Here is a 19,913-nt window from a genome sequence, read left to right as displayed (position 1 = left end):
CAGGAATTCAAGGGGCTGCTGGCAACAATTACTTTCGCGCCGATGGCCAGAACACTGGCAATTTTATCACGGTACTATTCTATGATGTTCCTCCGTTTCTTTAGTGTGGGTTTAATGCCTTCTAATCTCACCGTTGTATAATTGGATATGATCAATCAGATGCTGCACTGCAGGCCATGGAGCCCAGTTACCCGACATTATAGGCAGAAAAGCTTTTCTTTCTTTTTTTTCCATTAAAATAAGAAAGGATTTTTTTTTCAGATATTAGTCCCTTAAATATGAGCACTTTTGATATTAGCCCCTTAAATCTGAGTATTTTGATATTACTCGCTCAAATTGTCTTAAGTTGTTGATTTTAGTCCTTCGGATAGGTTTTATGTTAAAAAATCTAAACCATGGTTGGGTTAATATTAACTATAGATGGTATTGGTAAGTTACCAAAATGCCCTTAGTGTAATTCACCCCCACTAAGTGACATTCTCTCTCTCATTGCATGTTTTGATTAGAGTTTAATGATTTGAGTTTGAAGTAAATTTGGGGATAAGTTAGGGTTTAATCTTGATTAGGGTTTAATTATGCCAGTGTTATCGAGGCGCAAGGCGTAATACGGGGCGCAAAGGTCCCTTACGCGCACCATGCGCAAGGCGCACAACGAGGCACGCGCCTCACTAATTGAGGCGCATAACTCAAACTAATATTTGCCAACATCATAAGATAGAAACATATAAGCAACATATTAGTTACCTACATCCAAAATTATGAGAATATCAACTTAAATCATTAAATTATGCTAACTGGATTTTTAAAGTAACAAAAAAGATACAAGAAACATGTATTTAAATCATCAAATTAAGTGATTAACAATTATGAGCATATGTTTATAAATTATCACATAAAAAGACTAAGAAATATAATTAACAAACATGACCGTTCATAATTTTCTAGTTAGTATTCTTAATTGATATTTGCTACTTAGCATGAAAATATGAAGAATGAATGTATCAATTACATATTTACATGTTCATAATTTGCTAGTTAGCATACTAATTAGAGAATAAAGTTACAATTAGCAAACAAGTATACTAAATTACTAATTATTGTTTCCTTTTTATAGGTTGAACATGAAAATATGAAAATAGATTAGCAACTAGTAAGAAAGAGTATATTACATGATATAAATATATAATTATGTAAATTATTTAAAAAAATAGAAGAAAGAGTATGTTACATAATGCAGGTGCGAGGCGCACGTGAGGCACGCGCCTCGCTACGTGCAGCGCCCCGCCTCACGTGCGGGGCACATTTTCCCCAGGCCGAAGTGCCCCGCGCTCGGGGCGCGCACCTCAATAAGCCTGAATTATGCATTGATGAATTTTAATTTTGTGAGGGACATAATTGTCCCATAAATGCAACAATTATAGATAACGGAATATTCCCTATAAATTTAACATCCACTAGCTTGAAGGACTAAAATCAACAACTTAAAGCAATTTGAGGGACTACTATCAACATACTCAGAATTGAGGGACTAATATCAAAATAGCTCAGATTTGAGGGACTAATATCTAAAAAACCCAATAAGAAAATATGGGATTTACTTGTCTCGCTGCCAACTGAGCCTCATAAGCCACTCACATGTCGCTTGTTGATGCTCCACTGCTCCCGTACTGCCAATAGAGCCTAATTGTGTCCTTGTAAGAGAAATACTAGGTTAGGGGTGAGGCCCGACTCATTTGTACAAAGGAAAAAAAGTTCCCTTTTGTTTTATAATTTGAACCCCTAACTTGTATACAAAATAAATAATAATCGTGGGTTATACTTCATGAAAATTTGGAGTTTTAAAGTCAACATACATAAATATTGCTATTGCGCCGACATGAACGAAGATGTACAAAAATCGTGGGTTAGCCCATGAAAATCATAAATTTTGAAGTACGCCTAAGTAATTCTATTAGGATGAAATGGTTGAAAATAAATAAAAGTCATGGGCTATTTGTCCATGAAAACGACAAATTTTGAAGTGCACATACTAGATACATAATTACTATTGAATTTAAACAAATAAAAGGGACAAAAATCATGGGCTAGCCCATGAAAATTGAGAATTTAAAATACACATACTTAAATGTAATTGGGTTGATGAATAAAAATTAATAAAAATCATGGGTTGTGCATAAGAATCTAGAATTACAAAGTAATGCATACTAATTGTTGTTGGATCAAAATAAAAATAAATAAACAAAATTCATGGGTTATAGCCCATAGCAATCGCGAATTTTGAAGATACATGCTTAATTATCATTGGGTGACGATGAATGAACATGGACATAAATGATGGGTATTTCTCATGAAAGGATGAACTTAGAAGTACTCATACTTAATTTCCATTGGACAAGCACAATCGAAAATGATTAAAAAATCTTGTTTAGAGTTCTTGAAATCATGAAGTTTGAAGTATGTGTACTTAATTTTCATTTGGTCAAAATGTACAAAAATGAACAAAAATCGTAGGTTTATATACCATGGAAGTCACTAATTTTGGAGTATGTGTATTTAATTTTCATTGAGTCATAACAAATGAAAATAGATAAAAATTATAGGCAATTTAAAAGTACACATTTAATACCCATTGGGTGAAAATGAGCAAAAATGGAAAAACATCATGGGTTAGCTCGTGAACATCATCATTTTTGAAGTACACACTTAACTACTATTGGGTTGAAATTCTAGAAAATGGTTAACTATCGTAGGGTATAGTCCATGAAAATCATAGACTTTAGCACACATTCTTAATTTCATTAGGCTGAAAATAACAAACATGGAAAAAAAAATCATGGGTTACCCATGAATGTAGTGAATTTTAAAGCACCCATATTTAACTGTTACTAGGTCAAAACGATAGAAAAATGGACACAAATTGTGGGTTAAAGCTCATGAAATCGTGAATTGTAAAATGCGTGTACTCAACTGCCATTTGGTCGAAACTACTAAAAATGGATAAAAATGGATTAAAAAGTGGGTTGTAATCCATGAAAATCACGAATTTTAAAGCAAACCTGCTTACGCCTTGTTTGGTATGCAAGAATCAAGTCAAGTGAGAGTAGAATGAAGTGAGGAGCAGAATGGAATGGAATAAATGTAGGAATAGAAAGACCATTTCGATTCTTACGTTTGATTGTGATTAGAGAATGAAGTGGGAGTGTCAATCATTTCACTTTTTTGTATTTGATAATTAATAAATAATCATGATATATTTGGACTTCGTTTTAATTTTTTTTCATTTCCACTTAAGTGGAACTCCTATTCCCTACCATCGAAGTGTTTAGTACAAATGATTCAGAAATGGGAATTAACATTTCATTCTCACTCATTCGTGTGCAATGTTATATTAAACGTTGGGCGCTTCTAGGCGTCGGACTTGGTGCCCAGTGCTTAGTCGCAAGGTTTTAAATATCGGATGTCGGGTTCATGTCGGACGGCTGAAATCCATGTCGGATAGCGGAAATCGGGGATATATCGGGGGACATGGACTAAATATCGGATTACCATATCGGGTGGACGCATATGTATAATATCATATCCTAAATATAATCTAAGCATTCCTAAATTGAATATAAGCATACTTTATAAATTTTATAAAGTAGCATTAGCATCCTCATCCGACTTCATGAATAACGTATCCCTCTCTTCTATGCATTAGCATTTAAATTAGTTGCATTTCAATTTTATAATTCAATTACTAACTTAAAATTAATTTTATTTGACAGGGGAAAACTGAAAAGAAAGGGGAAATTAAAAAGATTCAAGGGGAAAACTGAAATTTTGCCTGATTTTGATGAAGTTTTTAGCAGTCAGCTATATCGAGCTTCTTGAACTTGTAAAAATACAACCATTCCTCAAAATATTACATTACAAAGTCTACCTTGCAAAACTGAAAAGTTTGAATGTTAATTTTCATTACTTTCATCTTGAGCATATAAAAATACAAGTCTACCTTGCAAAACAAGAATTAAAAATTACAAGTATACATTTACAAGTTAGAACTATACCCAAAATATTACAACCATTCCTCAAAATATTACATGTATATTGCTGAAATGAAAGATAAATATTACAAGTATACAAAATATTACAACTCTAGCCCAAATTTTTACTTACAATTTACAAATGCTATCCATATAAATAGAACAACTCTAGGGCAAGCCACACTTCTCCCCTTTTATCCGCCTCCTCCTCAAAGATCGGCTCCTCTCCTCCAGATCTGGCGATTTCACTGTTCTCCATCCAATCTCGTCGTCGACTCCTCGCCTCAAAGCTCGTCGTCCCTCCAATCTCGTCGTCGACTCGTCCCTGGAAGCTCGTCGTCGACTCGTCCCTTGAAGCGGCTGATGGCGGTCTGAATGAGAGACCGAAGGGCTACGATGACGGCGATGTCAGGCGACGACTACGGGTGGATGACGACGGCGGAGAGCGGCGTCGGAGTGGCCTCGATGGGAGTGATGAGGCCAGAGCTCGTGATGAAGTCGATCGTGCCCGTCGTAACTCAGTAAGTCAAAAATCGGCCGATATCCGACTTAAAATAGAGCGATTCGTGTCGCTCGACCCTTCAATCCGCTATGTCGGCCGACATGTCCGACATGTCGGCCGACATTTAAAACACTGCTTAGTCGTCTAGGCGGGCGCCTAAGCGGTTTCTGGACGTTTTTTTTCTTTCTTCATTTAAGTGGTGGTTGATGAAGTTTTGCTAAAGGTCGGAGGAGGTAGTGGCGATGTTCATATTTGGAGGTTAATGGAGTTTGGAGGACGTGTAGGCTACGACACATGAAATCATAATCAAGACCTACAGGGTACAATCCACGTAAGCAAACAATGCTCCCCTAAACGCTCGTGAAATTTAGGTGGGCAGCCTAAATACCGCCTAGGCGCTAGGCGCTAGTTAGGCGGCCTAGGTACCGCCTAGGCCTAGGCGTACGCCTAAGCGGACTAGGCGGAGGTTTTTTAAAACAGTGTTCGTGTGTACCGAACGAGATGTTAATTCTTGAGGTCAAAAAGAATGAAAATGGGAAAATGTGAGTTTTGGTCCTCTTAAATTGTGAATTTTAAAGTACGCATACTAACCATAATAGATCATTAATTCATTAGTTACAACTCATAAAAATATACACATGCTTCATCGTCATGGGGTCGAAATGATCAAAAACGAATAAAAATCATTGGTTATAAAGCCTGTGAAACCGTGAATTTTGAACTAAGTGTACTTGATTCATTCATTGTTATTGGACCGATTTGAACGTAAATAGACAAAATTATGGTTATTTTCCTATGAAAATCGTAAAATTTGAAGTATACATACTTAATTGCTATGCATTTGAAACGAATAAATATGAAAAAAAATTATTTGGTTATTTGCCTTTTAAAATCGCTAATTTTAGATTATCCATTCTTAATTACCATTGGGTCGAAACTAGAAACAACAAAAATAAACAAAATAGTAGTTACAGTCTTGAAGATTGTGAAGTTTAAAGAATGCGTTCTTAGTCGCAATTTGGGTCGAAATAAATGAATATAGGCAAAAATTGTAGGTTAGAATTGCTATTGGATTGAAATGAATGGAAACAGACAAATATGGATGCATACCTAATTGCATATTTTTGAAGTACACATGAAAATCACGAGTTTCAAATTTTACATATTTAATTTCCATTTGAGTGAAGAGAAACAAAAATGAAAAACAAAATTTGGTTGCCGTGAAAATCATTAATTTAAAGTACTTAATACTTAATTATCATTGAGTCGAAATAAACAAAACCAAGTAAAGTTGTGTTATAAGCCATGTAAATCGCAAATTTTAGTATGCATGCTTAGTATTTTAAAAATAGGTCGATTTTATCGATTTATCGCCGATATATAGGGTTTGGGCTGCGACTGATATGATTTTTGCAAAAATATATTGTAAATATTTTTGGGCCGATTTTTCCCAATATATCGGTGTAACCCAATAAAGTGGCTGATTTCTCATGGGCTAAAAATCACTCGGTTTTCTACAATTTATTCTCTGAGTGAACTAGTTCGGGTTTGGAGATAAAAACCCTCTTTTTTCGATGCCCAACCCACATACACTAAACAAAAACAATGCTATTCTATTCTATTTCGCAGCCACTAAACAAAAATAAGATTCTAAACAATGTGTTATGATACGAGTTGCCGTGCGAGCACTCTTGATCGCGGAATTATCAAGAGTGGGTAAAGAAGAAAACGACAGAAGAACACAAGAGTTGAATTAGGGCGAAGGAAAATACCTTCTCTAGATTATGAGAATCAATTAGATTTACAAAATCTCTCTCTCACAATCTCTCTAGATCAAAGAACAACCTCCCTGATCTCTTTTCTGATTACAAACTGTGTTCCAAACCCTAGAAAAGTCGTGTTTCTATTTATACTAAACAGAAATCCCAACTGGAGCAGGAAACAGACCCAGGCCCGTAACCGCTACGCGGTCGACCGCAGTGCCCAAGGCGGTCGACCAGTCAGAACGTCGAAATCTGGGAAATCGATTACAGGGTTTTCCGGTCGACCGCAGCGCGACCTTCGGTCCGACTTCGTCACCTCCAATGGCCTCGTCCACGACTCCTCTACTCTATTCTCAAGATACCATGAGAATCATCTATCCTCAAGCTCCCATGAGGATCGCTAAGCTCCCGAAGAGAAGATACACCCGTATCATGGGTCCCCCCTTTAGGAACTTGAAGTCCCATTCAAGTTAGAACTTCAGCTGAGGGAACTCGCGAGCCCCTCCTTCTCTGTTGAACCACTTGGCCTTGCTAGGGACCTGACCTTGACGTCCAATGAGAAACGACTCATTCGTCCCCCGCCTCGTCGTGGTCGTCTTCCGTTCCAAAATACAATCTTCCTTCAGTGTCTCCTCTCTATCAAACCACAAGTCCTCAACATGCGGTAAGATCAACTTTTCATCACCTTCATCATCCAATAACGGAGGCTCAAACAACTTCAAGTACTCGGCATTGATCACCGAATACATGCCTAAGTAAGGTGGCAAATCTAAACGAAAAGCGTTGTCGCCAATCTGATCGAGAATCCGAAACGGACCATAACGAATAGGCTTCAACTTCTTCCCTTCTCCTTTGAGCCTCTCCTTACTCAATTTTAGCCATACCATATCGCCTTTACTAAAGTTACAAGGAACCCGATGCTGGTCATGCTTCGCCTTGTACTTGCTTGTGATTTCTTCAATTGAGCTTCAACCGTGGTATGAATGTTTGCAATCTTCTCGAAAAATCGCTGAGCACGTTGTCTTTCACTCCCTTCCTTGTCGTCCACTGTGGCTTCACTTGAAAACACAAGATCGAACGGGCTCGGCGGTAAAAACCCATAACAAGTCTCAAATGGTGACTTTCCGGAAGATCCATGAATCGCCCGATTGAAAGCAAACTGTAAATATGGTAAACTCTCATCCCAAGTCTTAGGATGCCTGGAATTATACCCACGCAACATGTGCACCATAGTCCGGTTGACTACCTCCGTTTGTCCGTCTGTTTGTGGATGAAAGGTCGTGCTCTTCTTCAATTTAGTGTCTATCAAACTATCAAACTCCACAAAGAATCCCAAAAATGCCCGAGAAAACGGCTATCCCGATCCGAAATAATCGAATTCGGCAACCCAAAGTGCTTCCACACATGCTCAAAGAACAATTGTGCTGCACCCGCTCCCGTCACGGTCTTCTTACAAGGAATCAATATCACCATCTTGTTGAACCGGTCCACCACAACGTACAAATAGTCATGCCCGCGCTTCGTAGTTGGCAACCCTCCTAGAAAATCCATAGAAATGCTCTCCCACGGCCTAGAAGGAACCGGTAATGGTAGGTACAATCCCCTCTTTCTGTTAGAAGGCTTCGAAATACAACATAACTTACACCCTCCAACATACTTGGTCACATCATCAAGCATCCGTGGCCAAAACACATGTCGCCGTAGATTGAGAAGCGTTTTCTGAATGCCAAAATGCCCTTGCACACGCGAGGTATGTGCTTCCCGAATCCACTGCAACCTATCACCATCCTCCGGAATGCATAGTGATGTCACACGATACAATAAGTCATCATCTCCAAGTGCATACTCCCCCTTTTGACCAGCCTTCGCCTGCTCAAATACACTACCGAAGTCTCTACTGGATGCATACAACTGAACATACTCAAAAGGAACCAAGGGCTGAATACGCGTCGCCACCAACAAAGACCTTATCGGTGGGCGAGATAACATATCGGCCAACTTGTTCGTCGCCCCCTTCTTGTACCTAATAATGATGTTGAAAGCCATCAAATAAGACATCCACTTCATGTGCCGTGCCTGCTGTAGCTTTGTCTGGGCATGTAAGAACTCCAACGGCTTATGATCCGAATGCACGACCACCTCCTTCCCTAACAAGTACACCCTCCAATGCTTAATTGCTTGATATAGTGCATAGAACTCCTTGTCGTAGGTTGGGTAGTTCGCAACAGCACCCGAAAACTTCTCAGAATAGTATTCCACCGGTTTCCCATCCTGAATCAACACCGCGCCCATCGCATAATTAGACGCGTCGGTCTCTACCTCGAAAGTCCGCTGCAAATTCGGCAACGCCAACACTGGTGCCTCCGAGATCTTCCTTTTTAGCAACTGAAAAGCCTCCTCATGCGTCCTTCCCCACTCAAACTGAACTTTAGCCTTTGTGAGGCCATGTAACGGTGCCGCATAAGTCGAAAAATGTCGAATGAACTTGCGCAAATACTGGCAATCCCCCATGAAGCTCCTCACCTCAGTCACTGTCTTCGGCATCGGCCACTTTGTGATCACCTCCACCTTGCCTGGATCTATCCTCCGCTGGCCCTTCCCTACGATGAAGCCGAGATACACCAACTCGTCCTTCCCGAACTCGCACTTTTTCCCGTTGAGCTTCAGCTGTCCGTCCTGCAACACTTCAAATACCTTCTCAACATGAACGAGATACTCCTCCCAAGTCCTGCTGTACACCAAGATATCATCAAGGTAAACTATCACAAAATCCTCTATAAAGGGTCGCAACAAATCATTCATAAGCCTCATAAAGGTAGCCGGAGCATTGCACAATCCAAACGGCATCACCAACCACTCGAACAGGCCTTGCTTGGTCTTGAACGCAGTCTTCCAAGTGTCTTCCTCCCGAATCCTCACCTGATGGTAACCAGACTTCAAATCCAGCTTCGTGAAAAACCTCGCTCCCTCCAACTGGTCCATAAGATCATCGATCCGCGGTAATGGGTAGCGATTCTTGATTGTGATCTTGTTGAGTGCCCGATAATCTACGCACATGCGCCAACCTCCATCCTTTTTGGGCACCAACAACACTGGTGACCCGCAAGGCGAACAACTGAAAAATGAATTGCTCGCCATCCTTGTTGAACGTGTACTTTTGGGCTCGCCGATCATATACTGCGTATCTATCCCACAAATAAGGATTGCCCAAAATAACTTGGCAAACATCCAACGGAACCACGTCGCATGTGACCTCATTAATATACGACTCATGGAGTGCAAATCTGAATGAACATTGGTTCACCACACTTAATCCCGCCTCCTTCTGAATCCACCCTAATGGATAGGGCTTCGGATGCTTCACCGTCTTCAATCCCAGCTTCTGTACTAATGCCTCAGATATCAGATTTTTCTGACTCCCTGGATCTACAATAGCATCCACTAAGCTGGTCTTGACCTGCAATTTCAGAACAAAGAGCTGCTCTCTCGGGTCGTCATCTTCCTTGGTAGCCTGCTTCTCCGCCATAAGGTTGAGACTGCTATTGGGTTCGGTCATCCCGGGAACCTCCTTCGGACCCTGTGCTATTACGTACGCCTTCTTCTCCTCCTTCTTCAACCCTTTTGGCTTCAGATGAGGATACTTATCCCAGCAACGATCGGCCACATGCCCTGTCTGCTTGCAGTGATTGCATGTCAATCCTGCTTTCCCCGAGTCAACCTTCTTCTTCTCATCCTTAGACTGAGAGCCACCCGTCTTGCTCCCCGATGGTTTGGAATCCCCCTTTGTCTCATTGCCCTTCTTCTGCCGGGTAATCATTCAGACCCGCCATGTACTTCATGAAGATGGGGTACTCGGACGTTGCGATGTTTAGGACCATCGCCTGTTGCTGGAACTCCGTTGTGTACTCTTAAACGATCTGATTAAATTTCTGGCGTAAGCCGTACCACTTGTACCAACGCTCCTCAAGGAACCCCACTGGATAGAACTGTTTCCGTAGTAGCTCCTTGAACTTGTTCCACGACGCCGCTTTCTTCTCCTGTTTGCAATAGGATTTCCACCACGTCAAAGCGTGCCCGGAAAGCTTCAATGTCGCGAACACTATCTTCTCCTTGGACGAATATCCGTAGAGAGTGAAGTACATCTCCATACGTTCGATCCAATCATCAAGCTTCTCCACGTTGATACTCCCATCATAAACAGGAATCTCAACCTTGAAGTCAATCTTCAGATTTTGGTAGTTGTTCTTACCCCCTTGATGTCCAACGGTCTTGACAATCTCAGTCTCCCCCTCTGAATCAGATTCCTCATGCTCTTCGTCGGATTCGACGAGTTTCTTCTTACCCTTCGAAGAAGATTCCTTCTTTTTGTCACCTCCGTTGATTAGACCCACGAGTTGAGTAAGAGTCGTCCCGATCGTCTTAATCTGCTTCTCCATGGCATCAAGTCTCGCTGAATTATCTGCTTCAGTCATCTTCTCCCTCCTTAATTTCTGGACTCCTTCCAAAGAAATAAGGATCTCGCCAAGCTTCTTGTACTGTGAGCGAGTAAGGACCATACACAGGTTCCCCCTTCACAGGATCTAGGTGCTCTGATACCAACTTGATACGAGTTGCCGAGAAAACGACAGAAGAACACAAGAGTTGAATTACGGCGAAGGAAAATACCTTCTCTAGATTATGAGAAGCAATTGGATTTTTACAAATCTCTCTCTCACAATCTCTCTAGATCAAAGAACAACCTCTCTGATCTCTTTTCTGATTACAAACTGAGTTCCAAACCCTAGAAAAGTCATGTTTCTATTTATACTAAACAGAAATCCCAACTGGAGCAGGAAACAGACCCAGGCCCGTAACCGCTACGCGGTCGACCGCAGTGCCTAAGGCGGTCGACCGCAGTGCCCAAGGCGGTCGACCGGTCACAACGTCGAAATCTGGGAAATCGATTACAGGGTTTTCCGGTCGACCGCAGCGCCACCTTCGGTCGACCGCTCTCAGTCCTGAGACATAGTCTGGGTCTGTGCACTAAGCGGTCGACCGCCGCGACCAAGCCGGTCGACCGGCCAGAGCCCAACTGTAATTCCTGCAGTTTTGACGAATCCTTCGACTTCGTTGCTTCCAATGGCCTCTTCCATGACTCCTCTACTCTATTCTCAAGATACCATGAGAATCATCTATCCTCAAGCTCCCATGAGGATCGCTAAGCTCCCGAAGAGAAGATACACCCGTATCATGTTATTTAAATAATTGGGCCGAAAAGAACGAAATTGAGAAAACCATGGTATAGCTAAGGGTGCTAAACCATATCCGTATCCGAGAAAATATCCGTAATCGTATCTGTTAGAATATGGATATAGTTCCTCAAATTTATAACTAATAAGATATAGTTATGGATATGGTTTTGTAGTGAAATATCCAAATCAGTATTCGAAATATCTGAATACATATTGGTTATATTGTTTCAATAGTTTTAATGCTTAGATTAATGGATTTGAGGTTATTTTGATGATCAAGATGTCTAATCTTAGTTTTTTAGATATAACAAACATATTAATGAACTCTTTTGTATCACATGAACTATATTTCTCATATTTGTTTTGTATCCACATGCACATTCGCTTATATATCCGCATGTATATATGTATCTGTATCCGACTTTGAATATGAATTTTTCTTACCGAGTTATCCGTGATGAGTAAGCGAATACAGAGCATATCTAATGCATTATAAGATATCAATAATCAACATATAGAATCATCTCTAAACTAGTAGACGTGATCTAACACAACAAAATACAGAGCATATCCAATGCAAAGATATTATGCATGTGATCTTCACTTAATCAAGTGAGCTTAGGTATAGCTCAATGCAGATGTCTTTTTTCTTGAGAGACTTCTAGACTACGTTCATAGGATAACCATACCTGAATTAGGGGAGAGATCCTCACTTATCACCTTGCTACTAAGTCTAAAAAAGGAATAGAGGAAAGGAGGAGGAGATAGTTATATTTGAGGAATATAATAAGCAACAGGAGAACTTCCTCTTAATGAATATACATACATACTTTTGCTTGGTAATGAGGTTGTTTATTTTCATCCACTCATTCAAATTGGGGACCACGTTCCTATGGGTATGAGACACCTTACTACCAGATACAAAATTTATGCTTGGTACTAAGTTCCTACAATATATATATATATATATATAATATATATATATATTATATATATAGATTATATACATATATAGAGAGAGAGAGAGAGAGAGAATAATGGTATCATTTCATAGGAGGGATTTCTCCTTGACCGCCTCGAAAATCACAAATTGAGCGACAATTATGGATATCGCTTCCTTGCGTTAAACGATCTAGCATATTCTAAAAACCCCAACGACATAAAGTTGGTGTGACCCGTCGTCGTGTTACCTTCCATTCCACTCATTATCATTTTAAACGTTTGAATGAATAAACTTTCACAGGCTGGATGGAGGTCAAACGACGACGGATTCACCGCCAAACTGGTGTGTTGGGGTTTAGAAATTGTAGATCAAGTTCAACGGATCGGCGGATCATGGCCACACATTCGTTCAATCATGTGTTTTGAGAGGGTCAAGGAGAAATCCCTCCTATGACAAGGAATAACCATTAATCTCAATATATAATATATATATTACTATACTATATAGTATATATATTATATATATATATATATATATATATATATATATATGCAAAATTGTTTGCCACCTTATACTCAATCTAAGGAAGCACATCTTAATGTATAGACTATTACAATCGATGATCTACTCCATTCATTGTGTTCTAAATGACTCAACACATCTACAAAATGAAAATCATGATGTTTTAATACTTCCAACACATAGTTTTCATTGTCTCATTAGTTATATTGTTATAAATCCGTTAATTTTACCATCATTTGATGCATGAATAACTATAAACCAATATGCCCAATTTTTTGTTTATATACAATCCAAAATATATAAATCAAAATGAACGTAGTGGACGCAAGTTTTTGTGTTTGGTAGTGAGCTGGCAAATTTCCCTCCACTCATTGAATTCGGGGCCTACATTCACATGGGTTGGGGAGTGGTTGTGAATTAGAATGAGTGGATGAGAATATGACACCTCACTACCAAGCACAAAATTTGTGCTTGGTACCAAGCATACCCATTTCTCTCTCTCTCTCTCTCTCTATATATATATATATATATATATATATATATGTTTTTACATACATATATATATACATATATATATATATAGAGAGAGAGAGAATAAGACTCCTATCAACTTAAGTTGATGTCCACCAAACTTTCTAACCACTCATTTATTAATATAAAAATCTTTTCATATCATTCAAGGATCCCTAAGCAATATGAATGACTAAAAAGTTTGGTGGATAACTTTTTGCTATCTATTTAAGTTGACACAAGTTTTGCTCTATATATAGTAAGCATTTAGTGTTTTGCATTTATACAACCGTTTCTGAATATTTTTGTCAACTGTTATGCAGGACCGACCTTCAACTAAGGTGCATAATGCCCCTGGAGGTGGTTCCTCCCTTGGGTACCTCTTTGGAGATGGTGGAAAAAAGTGATTGCGTATCGCTGTGCAAAATGCTGAGATATCTATCCCGAAGCCAAATTGAAAAAATTTTAAAAATAAAGGAAGATTTTGTTGTTCAGTGTACTGTTGCTTAAGAATTGAGTTGCTTTGGAAGAAAGTCTGATCTTATGTATCATACAGCTTAGTGTTGAAAGTTCAGTAGAGTTCAAAATATTTCATCTCTAGATTAGAGGACTGTTGCTTTATATTTGTATTCCAGTAATCAAAGAAGTTTTATGGTTCAGAGATGCACAACTTAATATGATTTCTACTTGCATCCGAGCATCTTGAAAATCATATTTCCATTTTTTTTGATTCCTTTTCTTTTCATGTTAGCCTCCGATTACTTTGAAATTATACTGAATCAATAATGCAAATTAAGTTTTACGTGCACTGAATTGTGGAGAATTGATTTTGTGTGCTGTTGCTTATTTTTCATGCAATACAGGTTTTAAAACTTCAATGCAGAGGGAATGGCCACTGAAACAACTATTGGATAGGGTACAAATACTTTAATTTGTTTTCTCCATTTCTAACGATATTGACGGTTTCGTTTATGCATAAAAATGGTGTCCAATGATATCTAGATAAGTGTAACAATACTTGAAAGTTCATTTATATCAAATATAGGACAAATTTTCAAAACAGACCCTTTTGGGTTTTTATTTGTAAAAAACGGCCTATTTCGAAAAAATTTACAAAAACCGACATGTTTTAAGCCCAGCGCTGAAAACAGGTCAGTTTTTGTTAAAAATTTTCCGAAACTTCACGGGAGCTCAATTCCCGTGAAGTTTAATGTATTTTTAAACTTCACGGGAGTTGAACTTCACGGGAGTTGAACTCCCGTGAAGTTTAGTTTATTCATAAATCTTTACGGGAGTTCAACTCCCGTGAAGATTTATGCCCACATGCAGCAACATTGCCAGACTGCTCTCTGTGAAGTTGAGACTGCAACTTCACGGGAGTTGAACTCCCGTGAAGTTGCAGTCTCAACTTCCCGAGAGCAGTGATTTCATATAAAAATCTAGATTTTAGAATTTAATTGTGAATTATTTATGAATTTTGTGAAGAAATGTGAAAATTAGAGGGGAAATTATCAATAAATGTGAAAATTAGTGGGAAAATTATCAATAGTTTTGTGAAATTTGTGAAGAATTAGTGTGGAAATTATCAATAATTTTGTGGAATTAGTGTGGAAATTTCAAAATTATTTACGAATTTTGTGAAGAAATGTGAAAATTAGAGGGGAAATTATCAATAATTTTGTGAAATTTGTGAAGAATTAGTGTGGAAATTATCAATAATTTTGTGGAATTAGTGTGGAAATTATCAATAATTTTGAGAAATTAGAGGGAAAATTATCAATTAATGCGAAAAATAGTGTTACTACATATATATGACATAAATTAGATTTTAGAATTTAATTGTGAATTATTTACGAATGACAAATTTTTGCATTTAGAATTTAATTGTGGATTATTTACGAATTTTGTGAAGAAAAATTAAATAATTTTGTGCATTTAGAGGTGAAATTATGAATTAATGTGGAAATTAGAGTTACTATCTAAATGCAAACGGTTCTGTATGATGACTACGAACGCGTCTGAGAGCTTCAATGGCGTGCTCAGGGGAGCACGCAGCATGCCAATACAAGCACTAGTTGCTAAAACTTTTTACAGGCTTAATAAATTCTTTCTCCGACGTCGAGAACTTGGTGAAAATATGCGCTCAGAGCTAACACCAAAGGTTGATGAAATGCTAGCGGCTCGGATTGTACAAGCTCGGTCCTTTCAGGTCGTACGATACAGTTTTAATGAATGGGAGGTTATCGAGGGAATAACCCATAGAGAAAGTCGCTCTTACAAAGTCAATATGTTGGTGGATCACACTAGTACATGCACTTGCAATGTACCGCAACTACAATGTATTCCTTGTTCACATGTTGTAGCAGTTTGCTCCGATCTACAGGGTGGTGCTCGAATTTCACATTATGAATTTGTCGCGGCTTGGTATTCTACATACAACTATCAACAAACGTACAAAGAGTGTTTTCGTCCACCGTACGATAGTCGACATTGGACACAAGACGGGCCTCGGATATTACCTCCCTTGTATAAAAGATCGGAGGGGTGCACTCGTATCGTGCTTATTAGAAATAGTATGGATGATGGACGTGAAGGAGCTAGGAGGAGAAATAAGTGCAGTAGATGTGATCAGCCGGGTCACAACAAAAATAGGTGTCTAGTTAGTATTAGGCGTTGATTTGTATTATGTAGCGTTTTGCATTATGTCAGATCCTGTATGACATTCGTATGATACTCGTATTCGTATTTGTAATATGTTCTGTATGACTTGCGTATTCGTATTTGTAATATGTTCTGTATGACTTGCGTAATCGTATTTGTAATATGTTCCCAATTAGGCTGTGTTCATTTCATCCATGCATTTGTATGACTTACGTATTTGTATTTGTAATATGTTCTCGATCAGGTTGTATTTGTATATATGCTCATATTTTAATCACAGGTCTTTTCATTATGGATCCGGGACCGATAAATGCCGACGTTTTGTATCTTCAGGTGAGTCATTGTTCAGACCATATTGGTTCGGGATAGGTAATACGATTAAATTTTATATATATTTCTTCGATTTATTAAATTATGCATATACTTAAACGTTTTTTGTTTTATGTGCAGCCCGTAGCAGACATCACGATGGTCGAGCATTCCCAGAGTCATTCGCTTGGGTCATTGAGGATGAGAGGGTACTAGAGCTGATCGCTCAGGCCGGATTTCGGGAGTGTTCGATGATTCGATATATTAGGCTTGATTGGCCAATCATCACTGCACTTATTGAGAGGTGGAGGCCAGAGACCAACACCTTTCACATGCATATAGGGGAGTGCACCATCAACTTACAGGACGTGACCGTCATACTTGGACTCCGGATCGATGGACCGGCAGTTAAGGGCACCGATGATCATAGTTGGCCGGAGGTATGTGCTAGGCTTCTTGGTCAGGTTCCCGACTTGAGGAGTGGTGCGATGAAGCTATTGTGGCTTCGTCAGACATTTCAGAGCAATATACCAGAGGATGCCCCTATTGAGACGCTCTAGTTTCATGCTCGTGCGTACATATTGCACATGATAGGATGCGTACTATTTCCTGATGGGAGCAAGACACTCGTACATGCACGATGGCTAACACTCCTGGAGGATTTCGATGTATGCGGCGCACTATCGTGGGGCAGTACGGTGTTGGCATACTTGTATCGAGAATTGGGTAGGGTATCCCTGATGCAGAATAAAGAATTCAAGGGATATTGTACATTGATACAGATTTGGTCATGGGAGTGCATTCATATTGGACGACCCACTTTACTTATGCACCGTGACCTGGAGGGGCAGTATCCTTTAGCATACAGGTATATAATTGTACACACATATTTCATTCGTAATGAATGTGTACTTATATATTCGCTATTCTGCATATAGGTATAACGTGCGATACGCTCAGTACAGATCAGCGACGCGTCACCGTCAGTTTTACCGAAATGAGTTTGATGTCCTCCAACACGAACATGTAAATATAAAACTCGAGAAGTATGAATATTATAGTTTTTCTGTATGATACTGATAAATGTTTTATTTTATTTCAGTTCAAGTGGAGACCCTATACACCACCGGAGCTCGATATGCATTCTCTTGCACCTATCTGCCGAGATAGTCCCGACTTGTGGAGAGCCAGAGTTTCATTGATTTGTTGGGAGATCGTGGAGATGCATGTCCCGGACCATGTGTTACGACAATTTACGCTCTCTCAGCATATTCCAGATCCTGTCGAGCAGATCGATCGTCGGTGGCGCCCTACATCGCACCGTACTGACTGGGCCGTAGTCCGTGCTGCCTATATAGACAGGTGGGTTCACAGGTGGGATTTCATACATGATACGAGGCCCACAGCTGTTGACTATACCGCGTATATGTGTTGGTATTGGGATATCACAAGTAGATGGATCACGCGTGACCCACAGCTGTCAGGTGGACACATGCCACGACCACCGACAGATAGTTACATCCCTAGTGGGATTAACGAGAGAGATTATGTAAGTTTCTAAGTTAAATTATAACATTTTTTTATTGAGTTGGTACTTAATAAATTGTTTACCTCACAGGTTCGTGCTTTTGATAACATTGAGGCTGATATTGATGCCACCGTGCCTGAGATTCAGGATTCGACGGCGTTAGGACTCCTCAGCAGGATTAAGAAGACCATAGCGCAGGTGTTTCATAAGACTCACGTCGACGAGTTCGCAGACCGTGAGGACAGGTCTCGCTCATTTGGACAGGCGTACGCTCGACGTCGACGGCCACGTGATGATGACACCGGCACTTCGCATGCCGATGGAGACCGGCACTTTGGCAGCGTCATACACATGCTGGATACAACAGAAGTTGAGGCTCATGCAGCCAGGAACCTCAGGAACGGGGAAGAGCGAGGGGGAGGGGGAAGAGAGGGAGAGGAAGGAGGGGAGCTATATTGGGTTGTATTTGAACTTATTTTGTTAAAATTTGTAACTTTCCTGAATTTTCATATACTAAACTTTTGAAGATCAATTATTGTTCATATATATAATCGTGCATGTTTAATTCATGGTTGAATCATGTATATATTGTTGTGATTGTTGTTTGCAAATAAATTGGTGTGTATATGAGTTAATATATATGAGTTAACAGGTACGTATACAAAACATGCACAACAGGCTGTGTATGTTAAGTATAACCTGCAACTTCACGGGAGTTCAACTCCCGTGAAGTTGCAGTCTCAACTTCACAGAGAGCAGTCTGACGATGTTGCTGCATGTGGGCATAAATCTTCACGGGAGTTGAACTCCCGTGAAGATTTATGAAGAAACTAAACTTCACGGGAGTTCAACTCCCGTGAAGTTTAATGTAGTTTTAAACCTCACGGGAGTTGAACTCCCGTGAAGTTTCGAAAAAATTTTAACAAAAACCGACATGTTTTCAGCGCTGGGCTGAAAACAGGTCGGTTTTTGTAAAATTTTTCGAAATAGGTTGTTTTTTGCAAATAAAAACCCAAAAGGTTCTGTTTTAAAAATTTGTCCTTGGTACCAATCGTGCTTTTGGAGTCTCATGTGACTAAAAATTTGTCATTGGTACCAATCATGCTTTTGGAGTCTCATGTGACTGTGGAAGGCCTACTAGATTTGGAATACCTACTAGAATGAAAATTTATAGAACAGTTATAAGACAAAGAATGTTCTATGAATTATCATGTATGGAATGCCTACTAGATTGGGGAAAATTTATAGGACGGTTACGAGACAAAGAATGTTCTATAAATTACAACATTAGGGAGGGAAAAAAAAGATGTGCAAAAATGAGTACCAAAAATGAGAATGTTACATGGTCTTATAGGATAAAAATGCACACAAGCATGGAAATTTAGATGTTCAAACGTGAGGATAAAATAAAAGAGAAACCATGAAAATGGTGCAGTCATGTACAATGGAAGCCTCTAGATATATCGATAAGAAAAAAAAACAATATAATTACAGTTAATGGAGCAAAGAGAACTGGTGTTCGACCTAAGTATTAAGAAAGATGTGCTAATAATTAGCTTAACAAAGGATTCGTATTGCACAGTCTTTTGGTTTATCAATAAACAGGTAGCCAGAAGAAATGGCTGTTCTCAAAAAGTTTGGAGTAAGAATCAACACAAGTACTGCAAACCAAGAGCTGGTTCAGGAACAAATTCGCTAATTACCGCATCACTTTCACGGCCATCATTCATTTACGTATTCACCAAATAGTAGAAGATGAATGACGGTTGCCATCTCCACAGCCAGTATGAATATTCCTAGCCACAGAAGCATATTTGACCTACTAGTTGCACTTTGATACCCATAAGTTCGACTTGGGATCCTCTCCTCATCCTAATATCTCCTCATGAGGAGAGTGAAGAGTTGGGAGGGGGCCCCAC

At 39.3% G+C, this 19,913-nt stretch overlaps 1 long non-coding RNA gene across 1 annotated transcript; it reads left to right on the top strand.

Annotated features, from left to right (window-relative positions):
• Positions 1-14,208, top strand: LOC109822482. Its single transcript, XR_002242149.1, has 2 exons — positions 1-71; positions 13,820-14,208. It is a non-coding gene; the product is annotated as an uncharacterized LOC109822482 (long non-coding RNA).

This window comes from Asparagus officinalis, chromosome 8 (genome assembly GCF_001876935.1).
Source record: "Asparagus officinalis chromosome 8, Aspof.V1, whole genome shotgun sequence".
NCBI lineage: Eukaryota > Viridiplantae > Streptophyta > Magnoliopsida > Asparagales > Asparagaceae > Asparagus > Asparagus officinalis.
The sequence above is the reverse complement of the archived record's forward strand: the minus strand, read 5'-3'. Positions and strand labels throughout refer to the sequence as shown.